Source organism: Anomalospiza imberbis, chromosome 13 (genome assembly GCF_031753505.1).
Source record: "Anomalospiza imberbis isolate Cuckoo-Finch-1a 21T00152 chromosome 13, ASM3175350v1, whole genome shotgun sequence".
In the NCBI taxonomy this organism is placed as follows: domain Eukaryota; kingdom Metazoa; phylum Chordata; class Aves; order Passeriformes; family Viduidae; genus Anomalospiza; species Anomalospiza imberbis.
In genome coordinates this window covers 16,474,190-16,498,763 of record NC_089693.1, presented here as the reverse complement: position 1 = coordinate 16,498,763, position 24,574 = coordinate 16,474,190, and the positions used below count along the sequence as shown (strand labels likewise).

Sequence of the window (24,574 nt, the reverse complement as noted above, 5' to 3'; positions counted from 1 at the left end):
TTTCACTGAGAAAGGCAGAGCTGGGGATGACAGTGCTACTTTGGGGTTGGTGTGCAGTTGCTAACATTGACTTTGAGGGTGTCTTACAGCAGAGTTTTTATGTGCTTTTCAAAGCCTCACCCTTAAACACTCTGGCTTCCCATCTGGCAAGCAGGATTGCAATGTTTTTGTAACTGACTGGTGTTTGATGTTTAAAATTGTCAAATAATCAAATGTAATTAATGTAGATGCTGTTAACTCCAGTTAAATCTCTGTTCAAGTGATTCTGTGCATTGACAGAGCACGTATATCAGTAACAAGGGATGATGGATGTTTGTTGGTCCTTTGATGTTTTATAAATATCAGAAATATTAATCCCTTTACACATGCTTATTTTGGCTGATGCTTGTAAACTAAAACATGCCAAATATATCTCTTCATACACCTTGCCCCTCACTTCTGTAACAATTAGTTCAATTAGAGTTCCTGTGGGGCACTTTAAAATACAACAATAATTGCTGCTCAATATTTTAATAAAAACATTCCCAGAAATCTTAACAGCTGGATTATGTCAAACTGGATTTTTTTTTTTTTAAGAAATAGGTTTAAAGACAAAGTGATTCTTTGCTATCTGGACCTCCTACTCCCTGCTGGATCAGATCTAGTTCCCTATTACAGCGGCACACAAAAATTGGAATAGTAGCTTTTTGAAATGTGTTTTTTTCAATCCTAGTAAATGCAAAAGTTTCAAACTTAAGAATTTTTTGCAAAGCTGATTGGATGTCTTGAGCCAAACCTCTCAGAGATGGCACAAAAATTAAGCACAGCAGCTTGTTATCCTTCCAAATAATGTATGCAAAATTTAGGAAAGTGTTCTTTTTCTATTTTCATAACTGAAATATTGTGTTACTATTTTGTTAATGGAGAGAAAGCAGATTAGTTAAAAGGCTAAATATGCTGACACACTGATTAGAAGAAGAGTTGCTTGGGTTCAGTTAAGAAGTGAAATCAAAAGAAGAGACTTCTGTCCCTCTTCCCCCAACGAAGAATAGTGACACGTGGATCAGAGCACCAGCCTCCCTTCCAGGTACCCATATGCTGATAAAACTTTTCTTTCTTTGATTGTATCATGAAACCTTCAAAACTTAGTGGTTTTGTCCTAATGGACGCTGAAGGAAAAAGTGAAAAAGGTATTACTGGAACAGGAAATTAGATTTTTTTTTCATAGCTGTTAATCTAAGCTGGGTTTTAGAGTCAACCTCCTCTTACATTTTCCTATTAAGCCTTAGGAAAAAAATTGTCTGCTGAGTATATAATTCTTTGCATGATACTGTGGAATGGAGAACATGAGGCAATGCTGAATTCTCCTCAGGACACCAGTATTCTAGAGAGGCTGGAGCTATATTTCTCCTGTGTGGGTGTTTGAGCATTTGAATTGGCCATCTGTAGGGACAGCAAACTGCTTAAACTTTGTTTTCTTCTTTGTGAGCTATTTCTGTAACAGTCTGAGAATTAAAACAGGGTTCTGATCTGTAGAGGAAATGGAGATGGCTAGCTCTTTCTTTTTAGAAAAATATAATGCTTATCTGGAGAATTTTCCTAAGAACTTTAGAAGCATAGTAAATAAAAGCATGGAATATTTTTAGGTTATTTTTAGGAATATTTTTAGGTTATATTTAACATCAGAACTCTTCATTTTGTGCATTTGGAAGTCTACATTGAGTTAGTTAAAATCATAGCTCTGTGATAATAAGTAAATTCCTCCAAAGATTTTTCCCAAGGTTTAAAAAAAAAAAAGCCTTAAACTTTTAAAAGCCAAAATTTAGCTACATGTGTTTTACTTGTTTCTGTCTTCACTATTGTCAGTGCCAAACCAGTGAGCACCATTTATTATACCTTCAATCCCACTCAACATGCTGAAATTCACTTTCTAAGCCATTTATTTCATATATGCTATAAGAAAACTGGCTTCTGCTCTGATTATGCGTAGTTTTCACCAGACTTATTTCCAGTTCACAGTGAAGCTCCCAGCATTTCTCCTGTGTAGAGTTTCTACAGATACATGTCTATTAGTGAGCCATCATGATGTGTAAAAGCTCCATGGCCTGCCCAGCCACTGTTTAAGTTGAAAAGTTTTCATGAAAAACCCTCAATTACAGACCTTTCTGCTTGTGACAGTTCCTTATCTGTCTCAATTGTCTTTCTTTCCAGAGAGACAATGATTTAAGATTTGCTCTAAACATAATGTAAATGATGGATGGTACCTGACAGTTGCCATTGCTTCTCCAAACAGAATATTATGTGCAGGAAGGTCTGAACAGTCAGTCTGGGCTTCAGTTCTGTTTTGGGCTGAAGCTAGCTTTGTACACAGTGTGCATCTTGCCCACCAAGGTGTTTTTCAGTGGTGTTCCTTTTCAGTAGGAAGTCTTACCGCTGGCAGTTCTAAGAATGAAGTTCTGATACCAAATTTTAACCACCTTTCAAGAACTTTGTTGCTCAAAGCAAGCCTAGGGAGGGGCTGATGCTGTTAATGAAACCTGATGATAAAATTACTTTAAAAACAATTTTTCCATGGTTTGCTATTGAATTCCTCCACACAGAACCTTGTATTCTATCTGTGTTCTGTGTTAGACCACAATTCTTGGCAGTGACTCATGTAAGGAAATCCAGAAATTTTGAGAAAGAACCAAGTTGTCTTTTCCTCTGGTCATATTTATTTGAAATGTAAGTACTGTAGAGAGACAGCTGCTGAGTAGTTATTTTTGTGAGGGTCCACATTTCAGTTGCACATAGGCAGCAAGAGTGGAGGCTGTCTTAAGGAGACATTGTTCCACATGGAACAATCTGTTTGTAGAAAATACCTTCCGGGCTGGATCCTGCGCTAGCCCGAGGAGAGAAGCTAGCAATCAGGTGCCATTTAGAGGGATTAAGGAATTAAATTCTGGTTTGTTTGCTTTGTTTCTGTTGAATGTTCATGTTTATTTCATGAAGTTCAATTAGCAGACTGTAGCAATTCGATCTTGGGTAGTTTTCTATCAAATCTGTGAAAACAGGAGCACATAGTGACTGGGTTTGTAGGAATATGAATTTTTGAAACCTATAAAGAATTTCCTTATTTCAAGAGAACGTTTGTTACAGTGATGGCAGCTGAATTTTGTATAATGGGGACAGTGCACTGGTTTGGAGATTTCATTACTCAAAATGGAGGTGAACTTTAAAGCCACTTTTGTTTGTGAATAATTCCTCTGTTTCTGGTGATCAAGATACACTGACAGGTTAAAAAAAAAAAGAAAAGGGCAATATCTTTCTATGAAGACAGTAAGTCCTACAAGCACACCAAGCATATCAGAGCAGTGACACTGCCACAATAAAGCAAATACACCACTTAAATTTCACAAAAGATTTCAGCATTAGCTGATGCTTAATCTGCTACAGAAAGAACCTTTGAATTTTCTGCTATATTGCATCTGAGAAAAGCATGGTCAGAATTTTTATTGATTTTAAGTAACTCCAAACTGCTGCAAGGGAGACACTAAAATGCCAGGTTCCACATTTGTGACATGTTGGGCTCCCACCCAATATGCTTACAGCTGGATGTGAAAAATGTTCTTTGGTTTTGATAGGAGTAAAAAGGAATGTTACAGCTTCAATGCAGCTTTCAGAATGATCTCATTAATTATGAAGGGATGTGTAGCCATATGCTCAAATGGCTGACTAGGCTTGAACATCTCCCAGTCCTGCTGGAGCCCTTGAAGGTTGTTGAACTAAGTGTAAACTTCTTTATTTCCACCATACTGTCCCCCCAGCATTTGAACTACCATAAGCTGATCCAAGTCTGAGATCTGACGCTGCACTTCCAGTGTTGTTTTCACAGTAAAGAGCAAGAACCCAAGTGAGCCATGATGTCTGAGTTGGAATCTGACTGCATCATTATAGTTGAGGCCTTCCTGAACCTGACTCTCCGAATTCCCAACATCTTTAGTGTTATTAACAGTTCAGTATGAGCTGGGTCAGCAGGTACCTTGTACCTTATTTGATTATCAGGAGTTACCTTCCATTGGTCCTTACAGGCTGCTTTTGCTGCACAATTCTGCTTTCTGCTCGTAGATTTTGCCTCCTCTCTCCCTCCAGCTGTCCACTTTGGACATGGCTTCCTTCTCAGTGTTACAGGTACCCAGTAACTATTTTGCCAGTTGTCAGGACCAGTGATATACTCAAACACCACCAAGAACATTGCATTGCAGTTGGAGTTGGTAGTAGAGACCTGGCAATTCCCCAGGTACCAGTCACTGCCATGGAGCAAATACTGTGACTGCCTCAGTAAGTCATCATCCTGCTGCTGCTGGAGCTGAATGTTTGTTCTGTTGTGGCATCTCCACTGTTTATGCAGCTATGCTTGTGAACAAAGCAAGGAAGTGTTAAAAAAGTACTTCTTCACCTGCTTCAGTTTTCTTGTCCAAGGCACAGTCTGGCCCTGCAGACGGTGGGACTGGCACAAGCACATGGGCAGCCTGGGGGCAGCAGGAGGCAGCCAGGTGGAATCCCTCCTGGGGATATTCATACTCATATTCAACATGAATATGAAGGTGCTATCTGGAAGCATGTCCTAAGCAAGACAGGTTAAAATGGTTTGATCTGGAAGCATATCCTAAGCAAGACAAGTTCAAATGGTCTGGTCTGAGAACAAAGGTTCTCTCTGGTATGTGATGGGGTGTTTTCCTAGTCAGCCATGATCAGGAATACAGGAATTGTATGTTCTCTTTATAAGTGATGTCATATATCAGAGAAATACCAGATTACCTCTTGTTTTTTCCTAGTGGAGACAGACTACAAGAACCCCAAAATTAATTAAATTAAGAAGCTGGAGAACAGAACAAAAATATGTCTGGAAATTAGGGATCTAGCCAGTGAACTAAAAGTCTTTTAGTAGATACAGACACACCAGGGTAGCCAAAACATAATGATTCTACCCAGAAAAAAAAAATACTGCATTTTGCAGTGTGAAAATTTGCAATATGTTATACCTTTTGTGGCGAAGAAATACAAATTTTGCCCCTGCAAATTGATGCATTCCTGTGCAAATTGAGATGAATATGCATTAATGTAAATAATAAAATAGGCAGAACTTGCCATGAATTGTTTGGTTGGGTTTTTTTTTTTTTTTTGCATAAGCTTGAAGTGTGCCATAAATATAATATTCAATAGTGTTGACAATTCCAATAAGTTCAGAGCCACTGTAAGACAAAGCTGAAGAGCACCAAAGCTGAGTGTCTCCTAACTGTTCTGTAAGGTAAGCTGAAAGAGAGCATCACTGCTTCAGGGTGGGGGAGCATGAAGTGACAGTAGGATGAAGATTAATCAGCTGTGGCCACAGCACACCCAGCTGCCTGTCCAGCACACCTCTTGTTGTAGGAAACTTGCCAAAGATGATTTATAGGAGTGGTTTGCTTGCTCTGATGTGGAAACTGGCAAGGAACAGGTCTGATTTCTGATTAAAACAAAACACATATTTGAAACAAAAATTAGGCTGGTAAAACAATCTGGTGAATAACTTGGAAATATAATTTGTACCTGTGGTAACCTATTCCATAGCTCATATTCCAGCTGCTTGAGCAGAGCATGTGCAGAATATTGTGAGTATATGCGGAGCTGATGCAGGTAGTGAAGGTGTATGATCCCAGGGACTTCCAGCCTTGCTGACTTGTAGTGTGGTCATATCTGAGCCATAATTCATGTTTGGCTTTCTACTGAAAAAGCAACTCTGAAGCTTTTGTTCGTGTTCAGCAGCAAATCCAACTCGGCTGGCTCCACAGTTGCTGTCATCAGTCCTCTGCTCTGCTGTCCTCTCCTCTTCTTCTGCTTGCCAACATGCACACCAAAAAGGGCTGCTGAAGATACAGTGCAGCCTTCTACTCTCTCTGTTTAAAAGCTATTTTATTGAGAGCTATTTCATAGTAATATGTCAGATGCTAAGTATCTGTTCAGCTGACAGGGGCTGTTTTCAGCTGTCCTGATGGTGCCTGTGGTGTGGATGCTGGTGGCAAGGCAGGCAAAGTGACACAAGCTATTCTCCATGACCAGCGGGAAGATTTTGGTAAGTGCTATTTTACTGAATGAATCTTGATTTTGTTACTGCAGCTGACACAGGAGCCCGTGGCAGAGCTGCTGTTTCAGTCACCCCATCTTACTCCACCCACAGTGTCAGTCATGACCCCATGGGAGAGGGAATGAATTTGTCCTGGTGACTAGAGACAATTAGAAACAAGAAAAAGGAACAACCATCCCTACACAGAAGTTATTGAAGGGACTGACTAGTTTCACAGCCAATACCCTGTAAATTAGGTGATGCAAAGCTTGCTGGAGATGATAGTTATGAGGATAACCTTGTAAAGATTACAAGGTGTTGGTGGTGTTAAAAATGTGAAATCAAGTAGATTCCTGAGCACAGAGCTGGTAATCTGTTTATCCTCTAACTGTGAATAAATCAAGCAACACCAAGATGAAACCTTAGCTAGCCACACAGTGGTTCAGCAGCTTGTGCATGCACTCTGGTACTGCCGATAGCAATTCAGTGAAAACATCAAGGAAGGCTGAAAAAAAGTTTTCCTGGTGTCTTAGTGCTCATTCCACAAGCTCATCTTTGGAACCTGGTTTGGAGCCTCAAGTCAAATCGGTTTCTCTGTGTGTGCATGAAGGGGGCTGACTTGGCTCTAGAGAGGTCAGGGGAAGGAGCAGATGTGTCCGTGCAGCTTTAGAAAATGTTCCTTTTTCCAAAAAGAAACAGGACATGGAACACAAGGGGAAGCTGCTTTGTGCAGCTTTGTCATGAGACTTCTCCTTCTTTCTGTCCCCTGTCCCCAAACGGGAGAGAAAAATGCAAAACACAGAGTCTCTCTTGGTGTTACTGATGTGCAAGACAAATTTGCAATGTTGTCTGGCATTTCTTTGATGATGTGTGTGAACTACTTCCTTGGGCAAAGGAATCCAGTTCACTAAGGACTGCATGCTCTGTCAACAGGTATAAAAAGAATTGAGAATTAACCAAGAAAGTAATATTTAGAAGTCCTGAAATATCACTGCTTTCAGGGAAGGTCCCTAGTAGGAATTTTTTTTCCAATTTTATATATAAAAATATGTATAAAAATGAAGTTACTTATTTTATGATATTTTAAATAAAAATTCTTGCTTGATAATTTAAATAAAAATTCTGTAGGGTGGCAGTAGCACAAAGAGTTTCTACTGTAAAACTTCAACAGATACTTGAAATGTATCTTTGCATTTTAGGTCAAATATTTATGTGATGTGGTCATGTGTATGTTGGTCACACTCATGAACTTGCAAGGTCTCTCAAATACTATGAATATTAAAGGAATCTCTTCACAGGTAAACTACCTGTAGGATGTTTAATTGTGAAAAGATCTCAGACTGAACATAGCTCTAAAAATCACTGTAATACATGAGTATTGTTACCATCTAGCAGTGTATTCCTTGGAGTGCTGGGATCTTTGTTAAATGGACAATTCTCTGTAAAAATCTGTATTTATACTTTAAAAGTTAATGAAAATATGATCAGAGATCAAAATTGAGGAAGCTTGAATCCTAACTTGACCAATTGTAAAAATAATCCTATCAATACAGTTCTTAAAAGCATTGACTTGTCCTGGATTCAAACTGGATTAAATGCCATTCTTTAATGTGTGGGAGCAGTGGTGTAAAAATGGAGGAAAATGGAAAAAAAATTAGTATGTTATGTGGCTTCAGTTTTTAAACTTATAAGTATCCTAATTTTCTAAGGAAGAGTTATCACTGGTTTGTCTCCAGAAAAAATTAACAAGTGGAAATATACAGGCTATATGAGGAGTTTAAAAACCTTGATTTTCTTATCTCACCAGTTGTTTCTTCATGTAGATTGTCCTGAGGCCTTTTCTCTGTGTGATGCAGTATATTAAATTACATGGAAAAGAGAAAAAGCTTACCTAAACTTAATGCTTCATGATTGAGAATCTTGGGTAAAAATACTCTTGGTGACTTCAGTCACTCTTTTCTGATTTTTGCTTTGCAGTTTTCTCCCATATACATTCCAAATTTTCAGCTGCAATAAATTAAACATCTGCTAGACTGTTTTTAAGAAAAGCTGAAAATCTGTATTAAATAATGCCTACAGCAAATGTGTTTGCCTTTGGCTTAGCCTCTAGCTTGAAGATTGTCCAAAATTTGATGTTACTCAAGGAACGTGATTTCCATGGTTTTGCCTTGTTAATGCTAAAACATTTATATACACTGTGGCTTGGGCTTATTAATACACTTTAGTTGTGTGTGACTATCCCAAATGGGGAGTTTTCCTGGCAATGCTGAAATGGATTTCCCAGTCCATGAGGCTGCACACTTACTCTAAGAGATGCAAGGCCTGACTGCTGTGTCACTTGCATAGATATTTCTGACTTGGGATATTTTATCTCTCTCTGTGCAGGTGAGTGGCAATAGCTGATCTGAGAGGGACTTTCCTGTCTGGAAAGGTCACTTAGGAGCTATTGTCCTGTGGTGTTGGCCAAAAGAAGCCAAAACAAAATCCAACTCCACAAAAACCCCAGAACCAGCACTGTTTGCCTGGCCTGGGCTGTTGGGTTGGATTTGGCTATTTTGAGTCATCTGGCATCTGCCTTTTATCGCAGTGTCTGGGCTGTGTCTCACACTGTTTTAGCAGTGGTTGCTGAGTGAGATACTGGGATGACATTTCATCTTGGCTTTGGTGTATTATGATTACATCATGAATCTCTCTGTCCCAGCTACTTTCATTTAGCTAATATTTGGCTCATTTTCACACATGGGCGTAATGGTAGCCATTGGTATTGGCAAGACTTGGCAGCTGCAGGTTTCCTTAGAGCAAAGTCCCTGGCTATTTTTCCAATAGATTGTGATCTTCATTAATGCAAGGCCATTCCCACTTCCTCTTTCATTTCCCCCCATCCCAGCAGGTCAACTTAAATAAACTAAATTAAATAAATTATCTTTCCCATTCAGTTGCACTTGATATGCTATGATGCTGCATAATTTTGAAAGTGCCTTTTCTAGGAGATGCCTGCAAACAGCAGGGAACCCAAATGCAAGGTCATGTCTGTCCACATTTCTTTAAAAACTCCTATCCTGGAGTCTGTTCTCTTCCAGCCTAACACACTAAGGCTCCTTTGCAGGGGAGTTGGAGAAGGGGTGTGCCTGTTGCAGTGTGTTCTTCAGGCTGACAAATATGATTTCCATTGAGCCAATGCAAAGACATTTGGTGCCCAAACTTCTTTGAGCACTTGTGGACCATGGTAAAATACCCTTCCAGCTCTTTTTGAGGAATACAGAACCAGGCTCATTCCAGGAATGACAGCAATGGCATGCAAACATAAGCCCAGGTGTGCCCAGGTGGCCAAGAAGGCCAATAGCACCTGGCCTGGACCAGCCATGGTGTGTCCAGCAGCACAAGGGCAGTGACCATGCCCCTGTGTTGGGCACTGGTGAGGCCACACCTGAAGTGCTGTGTCCAGTTCTGGAAGCTGAGGTGCTGGAGCGAGTCCAGAGAAGGGCAGCAGAGCTGGGAAGGGTCTGGAGCACAAGTCTGATGAGGAACAGGTGAGGGAGCTGGAGCTGCTTAGCCTGGAGAAAAGGAGGCTGGGGGACCTTCTCCCTCTCTACAGCCACTGAAAGGAGGGTGTGGTGATGTGGGGGTCGGTCTCTTCTCCCAGGTAACAAGTGACAGAATGAGAGGAAATGGCCTCAAGTTGCACCAGAGGAGGCTTAGATTGGGTATTGCAAACACTTTCTTCAGGAAAGGGATTGCTGAGCATTGGAACAGGCTGCCCAGGGAAGTGCTGGAGTCACCATCCCTGGAGTTATTTAAAAACCATGCAGATGTGGTGCTTTGGGACATGGTTCAGTGGTGGGTTTAGCAGTGCTGAGTTAAAGATTGAACTCTATGACCTAAGGGGGCTTTTCCAATCTAAACAATACTGTCCTGCTATGATTCTAAGTGATCCTGTGATGCTGTATGCTCGTCACCTCTCCTGCTGGAGTATGAGAAAAAGTACTGCTGGGAGTTGTGGGTACCAGGGATGTCAGCTGGTTTGCAGCCTCCTGATGCTTCCATACACTACTTAAGCAAGAAAGGGGACTCAAACAGACTTGGGTCACCTCCAGCCTGGGACAGGCTTTATTGCAGAAGTCCAATTGACCAGTTTGTAATCCATCCAAGGTCTCACTGCGGCTTTGAATTCTTCTCCCCTGTGTTTTTCCTGCAGTGCAGTACAGGTTCACCAGTCAAGTGGCCATGAACAGTGATCTCAGAAACAGCTCACAGAGCTTCTGGAGATGGAACGATACATTCTTTTTCTTCTTAAGACAGTAGCAAACTGTATGATTCGGATGAAAGCAATAACTAATTCAGAAAATGTTTTTATCTCAAAACATAGCTTTTCTACTGCTTTCTAAAGTCTGAATCCAAGTGATAAGAGGTCAAGGAAATACCTGCTCCAGGGATTCCAGCTATTTAAAGTTCTTTGTTGAAATCATTGAAAAAAAGTCCTGGTAAAAATGAAAAGTTAGCATCAGTATGAGAACATATCTTTTTTAGGAAGTGACAAAATAAATGGCTGCTAATTCTTTCATCTAAGCAGGAAATAGTAGTGTCACTTCATGTAGTGTATTTCTTCTGTGTTCACAGAGCATTTGGTTAAAACAGGAAACCTGGTTAAAAGGACTTGATATAGTTTTGACTTGAAGTTAAACTAGCTTAGCAACTTTTGCAGGAAACTCAGATAACTTGAATGCCCTGTTCAGGCATTGTTTATTTGACAGGCTTGTAACAGCTACACTGCTTGAGCTCCTAGAAGACAAAATTTGTTTCATACCTTGAGGGTGCAAAGTCCCAGGGCAGCAGATGGCCCTATGATTATTATTTCCAACCTGTCTTACCTGACCATTCCTTCCCTGTATGAACAGCTGTTTCACTCACTTCAGTGCAGCCCAGCCTGAGTGGCTATTTTTCTTCTGCCCTTTTCTTTGCACACAACATAAATCTCTTCTTTCCTTTGACCTGGCCTGCAGTTTCATCCACCTGTGCATGCCTTCAGCAATGTCAAACTCTTGCCAGATCCACTTCCCTTTTTCTAGATAAATTCTTTTGAAACTAAACTTTTTTTTTTCAGCAGTGCTGAATAGATGGAGTCTTCACTTCTTAAGATACTCACCCTGGGAGTGCTCAGTGGGTGTGAATTTAGTCCACTTAATCTGTTTTAGTGGACTCAGCCCAGTTATTGAGTGGCATCAGGCCGTGAGTGTTAACCACTGAAATGGGCCCACATTCTGAATCTTGCAAGTTTTCAGCTGTGCAAAGCACTTCATATAAACCAGTGAAGTTAATTTTGTCTCTAATATCGTGAAGGTAAATGTTCGAATTAGAACATGTCAAAATTAAGATGTTCCCAGACAACCTCAGGTTAGCCTCCTCAAGAGAAAAGGTACTTATAAGGTGATTTTTATTCTGTAATTACATACCTTTTTTGCAGGACCTCATTTCATTTACTATGCTGTATACTCAGAACTCAATAAATTAGTAGTTTTCAGTGTTTCATTTTATCCTCATTGCGTAGGCTCATGTCCTATTTACTGTGCAGTACTCACAGTGTACTGAGTATAGAAATAATGATTTCCATGAGGAAATTCATCAACCACAGTTAAGAATTCGTTTTTGCAGTACCACTTTTAGACAAGGTGGAGGCATTCCTTTCAGTTATGGAATGGACAGGTGGGGCAGACAAAAGCCTGGTACATGCTTTACTGGATGATGACATTTTCAGAACCTCAGTTACCCATCTTTTGTTATTTTTAACTGCAGGGACAATTCTTGTAGTGATGAACAGTGCTCAGATTCTGTGGATCACATTACTCAAGATGGACCCTCATAAAATGAAAAAGAAATCGAAACCACAGAGTTTCTGCCCTGTGTAATTTGCACAGTGTCACAGATTCCTGGGGACAGAGCCAGCAGCAAAAGCCAGAGTAGGAAACATGACAGGAAATTTGTTTTTTTGTGTATGGTCTTTTTCTCCTGAAACTTTCCAGATTCTCTCAGAAAGGAAGAACGGGCAAGGGGATGCTACAGGCACCTTTTTCTCTCCAGTATATTTCCCGGACATTACACTTTTATTCCCTGAGTTATCATTTTGTTGCCTGCTCCCATCACAAGTTTAAAGACTTGCAGATAATGCACACAGGCAAAGAAAGCTTGCTGAAGTTGCACAGTGGATCTGAGCCTCTTTCCACTTAGTATTTTTATGGAAAAAACTAAATTTCCCATGGAAATTTCCCTGTTATCACCACCTTCAGTAGGTGAGAAGAGTCATGCCATGGTGTAACGGAGTAACTTGTAGCATAGCAAATCTCTGTTATTGTTGTGACTGTGTCTTTCTTTTATTATATGGATATTTCTTCCCCTCAATCAAATGTCTTGATTCACAACCAAGTGTCTGGCTTTATCCACTTTGAAACGTTGATAGCAGTTTCTTTTAGGTAACTTGAAATGCAAATAAGGATATATTTGAAACAAACTAATCCCTAAAAAGACTTGATGAAGTACTTGTAAGCTTATTTTTCTGAAAGCTGAGTCAAGTCCCACTTAAACATCAAACTGTCTTCCTGCACACATTCTGCACAAAATAATGAGTAAGTGATGCTCTGAAAAAGCATCACCAGACACACTGCTGATTATGTTCTGTGGGTTTTATTTTTAAAGTAGAAACAGTGTTTTACTAGATCTAATTCTCTCTCGCAAGTAAAAATATGTATTCCCAAAACAGGAATATTGCATGGCAATTTGAAGATCTAGAAGATAGTAGCTTTAAAAAAGCAGAAGTTGCTCCTGAAGAAGTGTGCAGATCAGCCACCTTAAGCTAAAATCTAGCTGGTTGTAGGTATGTTGTACCTGTAAATCTGCTTCTCTTTGAATGCAGAAATATTTACCAGGAGTACTAAACAGCTGTAGAACTGAGGGGGTTTATGCAAATTTGTAATATAAATGCTGTTTTATTCTTTTCTCTGGCGGGAGAAAACCACTTTTTGCAGAGAAAATTGGGGAAGAACGGATGAATTTGCCTTTAAGTTCTAAACAGAAGATCTGGAAATCATTCCGTTTCTGTTCTTCAGAATCTCTGGAAGACATACAGTGAAGAAGGTGATTAATTGTACATATATGTATGAAACTTAGCAGGAGCAAATTTGCTTTTTTTTTTTGATAAACATGGTAAATTGAAAAATCAAAGATGGTGCACAAAGGTGATAGACCCATTTTGGTAATACAGTTGGGTGGCATGTTGTATTTCTTTATCTTTCCAAAGATACACATTTATATTGATAGAAATAAAAGGTTGTTTCCTGTAACAACCTGGATTTAATTTCCTGTAGAGTAATATACTTGTCTTCCATCTGCAAGCCCCTGTAAACCCTTGCAGATGGCTTAAATGTGAAAGGCATCTGGTTCAGACCTGTGAACACAAGAGAACAACTTTCATCTTTTTGAGCTCTGCTACTGTTTCTAGGAAGACAAAGTTAATTTTCTCTGTACTATCGTACTGTGAAATCGTAAGTGAAAGAGCCATAAATGGTGAAGAGATATTAAAATGAAATAATTAAAAAAACCCATAACTTTTAAAAATAACTAAGTTAGGAAAACAGAACTAAACTTTAAATGTTCCACTGCATGTACAAAGTTGTTTTTTCAGGCTTAGCTATTGAAATTCAAGTGTCTGTTGAAATTTAATTCAACAAAGATCTTTAATAAGCACACGTGAAAAAATTTACAATTAGAAATACTTTTTTAACATAAACACAGATTAATTTTTTGCTCAGGAAGGACAAAGAAGGCCTGCCTGAACTTATTGCCTTGAGGTGATGACAGATAATACAGTTCTTACTTGTAGAAATAGCTATGGAAACATTACAGAAACCATTAAAAGTGGGAATAAGAACTACATTTAGAATATTTCTCTTACTCAGCAAGCATTATCAATTAATTTTCGCATTAAGCTTCATCCAGACCATAATTAATTTTCTTTTTAGGACCACGGCTCAAAAATTGCTTTTGCCTTTCTTAGGAAGTTACAATATCAGAACAGCAAATCCTGGGGGCCTGATATCCTTCCTAACATACTAATTCAGTCTGCTTCTCTTAGGTTTTGAGGTAACTGTCCTTAAGCCACTACAGGCACAAAACCTGAGAACTCCTTAGCATGAAGGATATTCCTGAACACTATTCCTTAATATTTCTGAAGTTAGACATTTCAGCAGATCATAGGGCTATTTATTTGGCAAAATTTGATATAACTTCTTAGGTATTTCTGAGAGTCAAATGTATATTATCAGTGTGTTTCTTCTGAAAGCAGGTGGCCAAGTGAATGGCCAGGGAACTCCCAGTGTATGGACAATAACTGAAGTTGGTGTATTAGATTCTGGCTCTGTGTGCTGTCAGAAATAGAGTTCTTCCTCAGAATACTATGTGCTGTGGAGCAACCCTTCCTGACTGGGTTCCCCTGTCCCATAGGAAAATTTATTGTGAAATCTCACTTGTAACCCTTTACAGAGAGGGTGGATAGATCCATCTGCTTTGTGAAGAGCATGTGATGAGTTTTTCATGCATCCTTCATTCAGCAAAAGAACTGGAGTGGTTTCACAATGTGAAAAAAATTGATTATCCTAAATAAAATGAATTCAGAATTAATTCACATTCTTCCTAAGGTCAGGCCTATGGGCGGAACTGACAAAGAAGGGTTTTCTGCTCACCTGCTGAGCTAAACTGCCTGTCAGGTATAGGTGGCTCCCAGAGGAACAAAGTCTGTCCCTTTCCTTGGCAGAACCCTGTACTACAGCTTTACTTCATAAGCTGCATTGTTATGGGACAGCAGGTAGGAAAAAGAGAAATTCCCGATTAAGGTTTACACATGGAATGCCCTCTTGAGATTGAACTGACTGAGGTGTGCTGAAACTCAGCTCATCAGATGCCTCTTACCTTGACTTGCATGAAATGTTCTCCTAGGATTTTGCTAGTTTGTGTTAAAAGAATCATGAGCTGTGTAGACTTAACACGTTATCATACCAATGTGTTTTACATGTCTGCCCTGACAAATACTGAGCCAACTTTGTCTTTTCAAGGTGCAGAAAACAGAGGGCTGAGTTAGTAGGAAAGCTCCAGGTTGAAATTCAGGTCAACAGAGATCTTTAATAAGCACACGTGAAAAAATTTGCAATTAGAAATATTTTTTTAACTTTTAACTTAAAACTTTTTAAACTTTTTTAACTTATAGAACTATTTTTAAATTTGTTTTGTTTAAATCCAAATGGATTTGTCTTAGTAGTTTAAAAGTGTCAATTTAAACCTCTCTTGTGTTGCATCTATATTGTATCAATACATTAGCATAAGGTTGAGGTAAGAATTAAGAAGGAAAACTTTAACATTAGAAGTAATATGAAATGTAAAATGCAAATAAATATAAATAGGAATTAGTGAAAGAATAATAAAACCAGGACACAAAACTTTTAAAATTAGAGTTGTGAACTATTAAAAATAATTGATGTTAGTGGAATAATGTGTGTTGTCAGTTTTTTGAGGGAGAAATTATCCTTCTGAATGGAAGGTCAGAGTGCTTGCCCTTTAAAATGCCAGCTCTGCTACTGTTGTGCTATCTCAATCATTCATTAAGTGGTGAAAATATATTTAGGAAGGCTTCCAGTTACATAATTTAGAACTTTTAAATTTCACAGCAGTGAAATTTAAAAGTTAAAAGGGAAAAATACTAGCAAAGCTACTTTTGAAACTTAGACCTGGAGCCTGTGTTGCCTTGAGCAAATCTGTTTCTAGAGGTAATTAGTTATCCTGGAGATACCTGTTACAATCATAGCATGGAGGTTTTAAAAAAAAGCAGGGGATGAAATATAAAAGCTATTTAAAAACTGTCATCTTAGCAATGCCGAATTAGTATTTGGTCTTGTGTATGCTGTTAAATGCAGGGATAAACTTGTCTTCTGGAGAAACCTCTCTATGAGAGACCATATATAAACTGCCCACAATCGTTTTCCAAAGAATACCTCAAATAACAAGACATAGCTTAATCCTCCCCTCAGCTTCCTTCTTAAACTAGTTTTTCACTTTAAAATATTATACCAAAATTTGCTGGGCCTGAATTCAAACAAGATGCAGCCTTGCCTTCTCCTCCTTGCAGTAAAAGATGTTTGTAGCTCTGTGTTGGCTGCATCTGTGGAAGCAGTTAGTGCTGCTCTGAGAAGCTGTGCTGCCTGGGTGGGTAGCCCTGTCACCCTGTTATCCTGATGTACTTGAACTGAAACTGTTGACAACGGAGAAATGTGTGTTACAAAACACACAAAACATTTCCTACCATATATTATTCTTCTAGATGCAGCTCTCTCCAATTAGCCTGCCTTCTTTCCTTGTCTGAAAATACAAAGGCACACAGAACATCAGAGGCTGATAAACTGTGATAACAGTTGCATAATGACTTTCATAAAATAACTTTTGCCATAAAAATAGCTGTTCATAATTGCTTTTGGGATATTTGAGTTTCTGATTCTTCTTGGATCATTCTAATTACTTGAGGTACTTTTTGGAGAGTTTTTTTTTTTATTTCCTTTGGGCACAATGATAAACAGTTTGATACTCAAATGTGCAGATAAAACACAATTGATTACACAGTATTTTGTTGTTCAGCTGGATGCATATCACTCATGGCTGCAGGACAAGGCAGCTTTGAATCTCTTGGGAGTTACTGAACAAGATTAGTGTTTTTATTCTAATATTAAAGACAATTACAGTCCCAAAGAAATCCATGTAGCTGTAATAGCCATGAGCTGGGAGAGTTTAAATGTCATCATGTTCCAGCCCTATAAGAGGGGTGTGTTGTGAGACATCCTGACTGCAAGGTAATTGGGATCAGGCAGGTTTAGCTGTGTCTGCCTTGACTGTGGGAAGGCTTTGCAGAACCTTATCTCTTCCAGTAAACCCAGTGCCATCAAAGAAAAAATATAGAATTATATCATGATTTTCTGTTATCAGTTGTTGACATGCTGATATAGATTAGAACTCGTGTAACCCAAACTGTTGAGGGTTTCAGATGTCTCTGTGTCTGTTCATAACGAGTCAGTTCTGGCAGTACATTCCTTTTGCTCTATTTCTTCCCATGGGAATTGGACCATTTCCCTTTCTGAAGTTTTGGTTTATAATCCTGGCTAGGCTTTTTGTGATTACTGCTTGAATATTGCACCTCCATGCAGAAGGGAGTTGCTGAGTATATTTGATTTATATGAGGTATATGAGAATATGAGGTTTTGGCTGGAGTCTACACTTTCTTTTTTTCTTTTTTTTTTTTTTTTTCTTTTTTTAGCTCAGTTTTTTCTTTATATATACAGGAAGTCAGCTTATCTACTGGTGCCCATATAGCATCTTGTATTTGGGAGATTTTAACAGTTTCGGTGGGATGTACACAAAATATTGCTAGCTTCTGCAAGTCTTCAGCACTGAACAATGCTGTTCTTTTACAGATTTTCTTTTTGTTCTTTTCCTGCTTCCTTTAACAGACTAGTTTCTGTGTATCAGCTTGATGCTACAGAAACTTTCATGTTGCCAGACATCATGAAAATTATTGCACTGCCAAAATCACAGAAACACAGAATTGATAGGGTTGGAAAGGACTTCTGGAGATCATCCAGTCCAACCCCAATATAAAATGTCTAATTCCAGGCATAAAGTATGAATGCCTTTCTTTTGCTGGTCTTCTAAAGTACTGTGTCATATCTACAGCAAAAAGTGCTTTTTGTTTAATGAATTATTAAGCTTTCTAAATTTTTATGAGCAGCTACTGGGATTGTTCTAGTGGAGTAAGCAAATAAAGTGTTTTCACTTGTAGTTTGCACTGACAGCTGTTTTGGGAGCAATAGAACAATGTATTTTGTGCTGGAAATAGGAACAGCAAAGACTGGCTGGTACTACCAGGCTTCTTGGAAGTTCAAGTAAAACTAGTAAGTGTATTTGCAAAGGTAATTTCCCTTCCTTGACAGGAAGAAAGTATCCAGCATATTTACAAAACCCCTTTTTCTAAGAAAACGTACCTACTTTGGAAATCTTACAATAAGTGCCAGTGCAATTGCCATCTGCTCTTATTCTGCCTGCCTTTTCCATCTGGATACAAACATACTGCTCTGGATAAATGTAACTCCTTGTTCCTCCAGCCCTCCTCATCCATGGTAGCCCGTGCAGTATGCTGTGACCTGTCAGGAGTTTGAGCAGGAGGGGCTGTGGCCCTGCTCCATTACTGACTGCAGCAGAAGGAAGTGCTGAGCAGGCACTGAGTGCGAGTCCAGCGGAGCTGTGTCCATTTAGGAAGGATGCAGTGGATGGTTTGGTGAAATGCATTCCCATACCCAAAGCTGTTTGCAATGCCTGCACTGGCCTATTGTCATAGTCCTGAGCATCTGCTGTGGGGAGAATAAATGTACAGAGGAGCTTGTCTTTATGCCTTTATGGTTCTAATGCTGACTAGTTCTTAGATTGCTGAGAAATGATTAAATATGAGCTGTATTTTGAGCTTTGCAAGTGTCTGTTGGCTTTTCCTCTTTCTTATTTAAGAGAAGTTAGTCTGAGCTCTTCACTTTCATATATTGTTTTTAAGTATTACATTGATTTCCTTTATACTCTCTGCCACAGTAACTGGAAAGAAGGGTTCATTTTAGAATGCAAATTGCACCATGGTTATGAGTTCCTCACTCATGGCAGAGGGTTGACAAACTGGTGCAGATATGTGGCTTGACAGTGAGCCAATAATTTATGTGACCTAGGAACCTGGCTGCTCCTTCCTTAATCCTTCCAGCATTCATGTTTCTCCTCTGGATGGTCTTGCCACACTGTAGCACAATGGAACATCATTTGTAGGAGAGGTGTTACTAGTTTTCCAAGGAGAAGGTTGGGGAGGGGTACAGCAGGTGTATGATGTACTCAGATCTTCTCTTACACTTGCCCCACTGGTGTTTTCAGTAACAAATATCCTAAAACTGTTTGTACCTCTGGATGTGGGGCTGGAAAGTCTGACCATAGCCATGTCTCATTGGGATGGCAATGTCAGGATGGTACTTGGGCATCCATAGTGGACTAAAGCCTTAGCAGAGCACTTTGGGGACCTCTGAAATAGATTCTTCTCCTTTCTCCAGCTCACTGGGACTCCATCTCTCTGAAGGACTGAGGCTCCGTTGGTATCGAGCACATGAATAAAAACTATTGCAGGAGCCATGGAAAGGGCCATTGAATCATCTCTGTGTTACTCGATGAATACCTGCTTGAGTAAATCACTCTGACCAAACGAATTTCACCTGTATCTTTTCCTCCTGGTGTAATTTGTGGTGCAGTTTCCAAAGGCCTGGCACCATCCAGTTTAATGTGAGAGTAAGGGAATGGAGTCTGCTGGTTCAAATTAATCACACCAGGTTACTTTTATACCTAAAATCCTATATAAATGATTTGTATGATGATGTACTCCTCCTCCACCTCTACTCTTCCATTGATTCCCTTAGTTTCCTTCTCTTTTTCTTTAAAGTAATGGTCCCAGTCTCTTCCTCCAGTTCAATCTGGTCAATTTTGTCCTGTGATTGAATAAGAGACAGGCTAGCCAAAAGACCGGGCTAGTGCATCCAGAATCATTAATTCAGTCAGTCAAACAAATGGGAGGCAAGAGAACAAGAAGCAGTGACCAATTGGTCACATGGCAGGGGATCTGCCCTGGAGCATGGAACACACTGAGTTCAGCCCCTGAGCTGCATGGTCACAAATGCCATAATGATTTCTTAGCATGGCCCTGGCTGTGGTAGCTCATGCCAGCCTGCTGAGCAAGCTTGGCCAGGCTTCTTGAGATTCACAGATAAGATTTATTCCTGAAGCCTGACCTACATGAGTTTGTATCTAAATGTGTGAAAGCTGTGATTTGATGGCAAGCAATGAAAGGTCATAGAAAAAGCAGGCAATGCATTTAAATCAAAATGATGAAGCTGGGTAATTTCATTAGCAACAGTTGTATTTACTGGAAGTCACAGATGGTGCAGTTTAGCTTATGGCCAATTTGTTAAGACAAAATAAGTATAAAGAAAGAAATATTCCAAGTGAGAGGTGGTTAAAAATTAAATAGGCACCAGATGGCTCAAGATTGTCCTTCATAGAAATTTGGTGAAAGAAGACATAAACAATCCAAAAGCATTTCTGAATGGGACACTTAGAGGCTGGCTGGTCCTTTATCAGAACTAGGTTGAAAAGCAGAGCAATTAAACTTCCCTCATGTGTTAATGTCTGACATCCCAGCAAAATGTTCTACATGAACTTTCAAATTATTTTCTACCTGATATGTTCTTTAAACTGAGAAACAAGATAAATGGAATAACCAATAAACGTTTCAGCCACCTTTAAAATAACCTCAGCTTTTATTTAAGATGAGGAGAAATTTCACTGGGCAGTGAATGTTTATACATCTAGATGTATGATGCCAATACATGAGCCTTTATGCTCAGAGAAATGGCAATATTTTAGTTCTTGCTTGCTCTGGAGAAATGTTAGCAATTGTTACAGTTCCCAGATGATAGGTTACAGCCTTAGTGTGTATTCCAGGGGATACAAGTTTCTCTTCTGGGTTGCAGTGCAATTATTTTCCTGGCCCTGGAAAAATTCACTTTCCACATTTATATACTTTATTTATTCACTAGCATGTACAGTGAGTTTTGGGAGTCAAAAGCTATTAATATTTTTTGCTTAGTGTCCAGAGCTGCTAAAGCTGATCATTAGCATTGATGCCATTGAACTCTCTTGTAAAACAAATAACAATACTGATTCCCCATGTTTGAGTGGATAACATGATTTTATTTTATAGAGTGCCTTGATTCTATTTTCCACTCACGGGCACGTTTTGTCCATAATAAAGTACATCCCTGTGCAATATCAGTAAATTCAGCAGTCAAAAAAAAAAAAAAAGAGTAAAAATGTTACAAATTATTCCAAGGAAAAGGAGTCAGCATGTGCTCTCTGGTTTTGTGTGGAGCACTAGATATAGGTGATATCAGAGACACAGCAGAAATCTCTTTAAAGCAAGCTGCATATATGAAACTGGTTTTCCCAGGAGTGGGAGTGGGGGTGGAAAAAAAGGAAAAGCAAAGAAAAACAGCCTTGAATGAGAGAGGCAGCTGGAGACTGTGTTGACTAATTAATGAGCAACATACACTTAAGAGCTTTTACTCATCCTGCACTAGCTTTGCACATTTTCTACTGCATGTTACAGTCTCTGGGTATGAAAGCTCAGCAAGTGGTGCCTGCTTGCAGGGAAAAGGCTACACTTGAAAAAGATGGCTGTACTCACTGAGGGGAAATGAAAGCATTTACAAATGTCCTGGAAAAGCCTGGAACAGTCCAGATGGGGAACATGATTTGGAGAATTTCACCATTAAATGAACTTAAAAGAAAAATCAGAAATGATCCAGGAATAATTTTCCCATGTGCCAAGGTAACAGTAAAGGACATGCACCAACCACGGCCTTGCCAGGGAAATACATACTTACATAGGAAAAATGTTTGTTTGGCTGTTTGGTTTTGGGTTTTCTTGGTTTTTGTTTCAGCTGCCAGAGTTGCACCTATAAACAGGATGGTGATTTACAGGCATGGCTTTGTGTTGAGAAAGACCATCCATGTAAGGGTAATAATGATTTTTAAAAGTTATTCTTTAAAGACAAAAATACAAAAAAGGGTTTTGCTAACCTTGACTAGAAATAGCACAGACTCTTTATTTTATGTATCTGCAGGGCTTTCTGTGTGGAAGGAGAAAGGGGGAAGGGTAGAAAGGCAAGTTAGGAGGAAATCAGGATCTTTAAAGTGTGCACTCTGAAAACTTTGTATTCAGCTACTGCCTTTAAGTTATTGCTGCTCTTTGCAGAATGGCTCAATCTCAGAGCCCAGGCAGTGAGTCTTCTGCTGTTTCTGAAAATCTGTCCCGTTCTGCCTGAGTTAAGGCTGTTCTGATTGTACTCAGCAGTGGAGAACCCCAGCAGCCCCTGCTCTGCTAAATTCTGACCCTGCCATTTCTGCACCTGCCACCCCACCCAGCACACCTTCCATCACCCTCACTGTTCCAGCAGGTGATCCTGGCTCATAAACATGGTTCTCTTTCATGCTTACAGGCAAACCCAAACGTTCCTGACCTCACAATTGCCTTGGTTTTGGGGCTGGAGACTAACCCTAGATACAGAAACTGTGCTGTGAGGGATTTGTTGTTACCTATGTTTGAAGCTGAGCGTGTTCCATAGTCACGTAGCCCCTTGTTGCCAATATCCTTTGTCAGCAAAGTGTAGGGACAGTAGCACAGGGGGTGGAAAAAGGAAAAAAAAGACTATGGGTGAACAACAAGAAGAGTTGGGGCTTTGTAGGTAGTTGAACAAATGCAGATGCTCTGAAATTTCCGTCAACTCCTTGTTAAATGTGGTAGAAACACTACAGCAGAGAAAGTATAAAGCTATACAAAACATAGCAACAAGTTTGTAAGTGGAATGAATTTTCAACTCCACATCCAATTTCCTACCATAGCTGTTTCATGATTAAGCAGATCAGATGCTTGGAGGTGAATTCAGACTAATTGAAAACTCTGCTACATTCTGCAGATCAGTAGAGAACAATTGAGGCTTAGTTGTAAACAGCTGCTACATGCTGTTACCCACTGTGTGTGTAAGGGGTACTAGAGGTGGTGTTCCTGTCCTGGTGCTCATTTGTGGTTACTTTCTGGTTTTGAAATCCTCTCTTATTTACACCATGTGTGGGTTGTTGATCCTTGGTATCCAGAATAGTTCAGGACAATTCTTGATTTTTCTGTTTTTCTTACTGCATGTTTGAGTATTCAACAAACTTCTTTAGCTGACTAGTTTTATTGTGCTGTCTTGTTACATGAACATGGATTTTTGTAGGAAGCCTAGGCCTTTAAATGCTTTTATTATGGAGGTTTTGTTTTCAAGTGTCTGTCATCTGCCCCAGAATGGTAACATAAGGTAGAACTCTTCTTATGAAGACCAAAGGAAAAGATAATTTCAGAACTTTGTGTATTGTATTGACCAACTTCTTCACAGTTAATGGATTTGCCTGCTAATGGTAGTGTTTGGCTTGTGCAGTCAAAATGAAGGAAAAAACAAAAGCATCCTTGTGGTAGTTATTCAGACTGTCTTGTGGAGTTATCCTAACAAGTCCCATTCTGTGCCAGCAGAACAAAACTATTTAAATCTGTTAAATTGAAAGCACCTGAAAGGAATTATTGGTCCAATTCATCATTCCCAGAGGTGCTTACAAGCAGCATGCTGTGGCAGGAACTCTCTGTTTATAGCCAGAAGAAGGTTCAGGAGCCTGAGTGAGCAGCTCAATTTAGGTGAGTTATATGAAAGGTTTTTTCTGATTACTTTGCTAGTGTGTGGGATATGTGCATGTAGCTGAAAACAACAGGGGATTTCATATACATCTCATTTAGCTGGTGCTATGTGGATTCTTGTGCAAGGAAAGCCTTTCCTGGCTGATGTTTAGTCCTGCAATAATTGTTCTGCTCAAAACTCATTTTGAAGAGTTCTTAACTTTGCATTACTGACTCTATTAATACCTATTAGAGTCAAGATTGTAAAGGTTTTCTTCTCAGGGCACAGATTTACCCAAAAAGTTTTTTTTTCCCCTTTTTCTTAACAAGTTAGTTATGATTCTGTCCTTTGTGGTCTACAAGTATCAGCTTTGATCAATAGGAAATTATATCTGTGCAATAGCTCTGCCTGTGTGCACATCAGCAAAGTGATCTGTAAAATGGAACAGTTATCCTGAATGTCCATTGTGTTTGGAGTGTTGCATTAACTAGCTAATTAACTGGCTTTGTGTTCAGCCTGTGCTGGTACGTGTAAAACCAATACCAGGTTTAGAGTCAGACAATCTTACAGGACCTGGAAACCATGGCATGACAAGCTTGCAGTTCAAACTTTGCTCTCCCAGGGGCTGACTCAAGCTCAGTTACATCCCCCCACATTCCTCAAAATTCATCCTAGTAACCAGTTCAGAACTGGCAATTTTATCTAGGAACATAAATGCTTGAGACAGAGAACCTTGATAAAAGAAGATTCACAATACATTTAACAAATAGAAGTAATAACAACATAGGTTTTTCCAAAGTCCATATCCATTCTATTCCATATTCCATTCTATTCAAGTGTTTGAGAAATCACAGCAGCTCTTGGATGGAGTTAGATTGATCCAGGAAAAGAAAATTTGTAGCAGTTGAAACCAGGTGGGAAATGATAGGCAGGCAGAATAGGAAGGCAGTTCATGTTCTTAGGTTGTACTGGCACAGTCTTGCTCTTGCCCATATCTCAGGAAGGTTGATGGGTTAAAGGAGAACAGTTCATGAGGAAGCATCTGGATCTGAACTCTGGAGAGACCTGGTTTTCTCCAGGGGTTTGTGAAGCCACAGAACTTAGAGCTCAGCACGAGCTGCCAGGTTTCCTTTGCCCCTTCTGT

General features: G+C 39.4%; 1 protein-coding gene and 1 long non-coding RNA gene across 10 annotated transcripts in view; one reads left to right on the top strand and one right to left on the bottom strand.

Annotated features, from left to right (window-relative positions):
* Positions 1 to 24,574, top strand: part of RORA (RAR related orphan receptor A) — a 516,409-nt gene that overhangs the window by 6,321 nt on the left and 485,514 nt on the right. The window lies entirely within an intron of this gene.
* On the bottom strand, positions 10,071 to 22,236 carry LOC137482034 (uncharacterized). Of its 4 annotated transcripts, XR_011003844.1 has the most exons (6): positions 21,803 to 22,236; positions 19,548 to 19,653; positions 16,404 to 16,459; positions 14,794 to 14,893; positions 10,486 to 10,843; positions 10,071 to 10,370 (listed from the first exon to the last, which is right to left on the bottom strand). It is a non-coding gene; the product is annotated as an uncharacterized lncRNA (long non-coding RNA). The 4 variants fall into 4 exon arrangements; XR_011003846.1 differs by lacking the exon at positions 10,486 to 10,843 and having other exon boundaries at positions 21,803 to 22,225; XR_011003843.1 differs by lacking the exons at positions 10,071 to 10,370; positions 10,486 to 10,843 and adding an exon at positions 12,131 to 13,166 and having other exon boundaries at positions 21,803 to 22,224.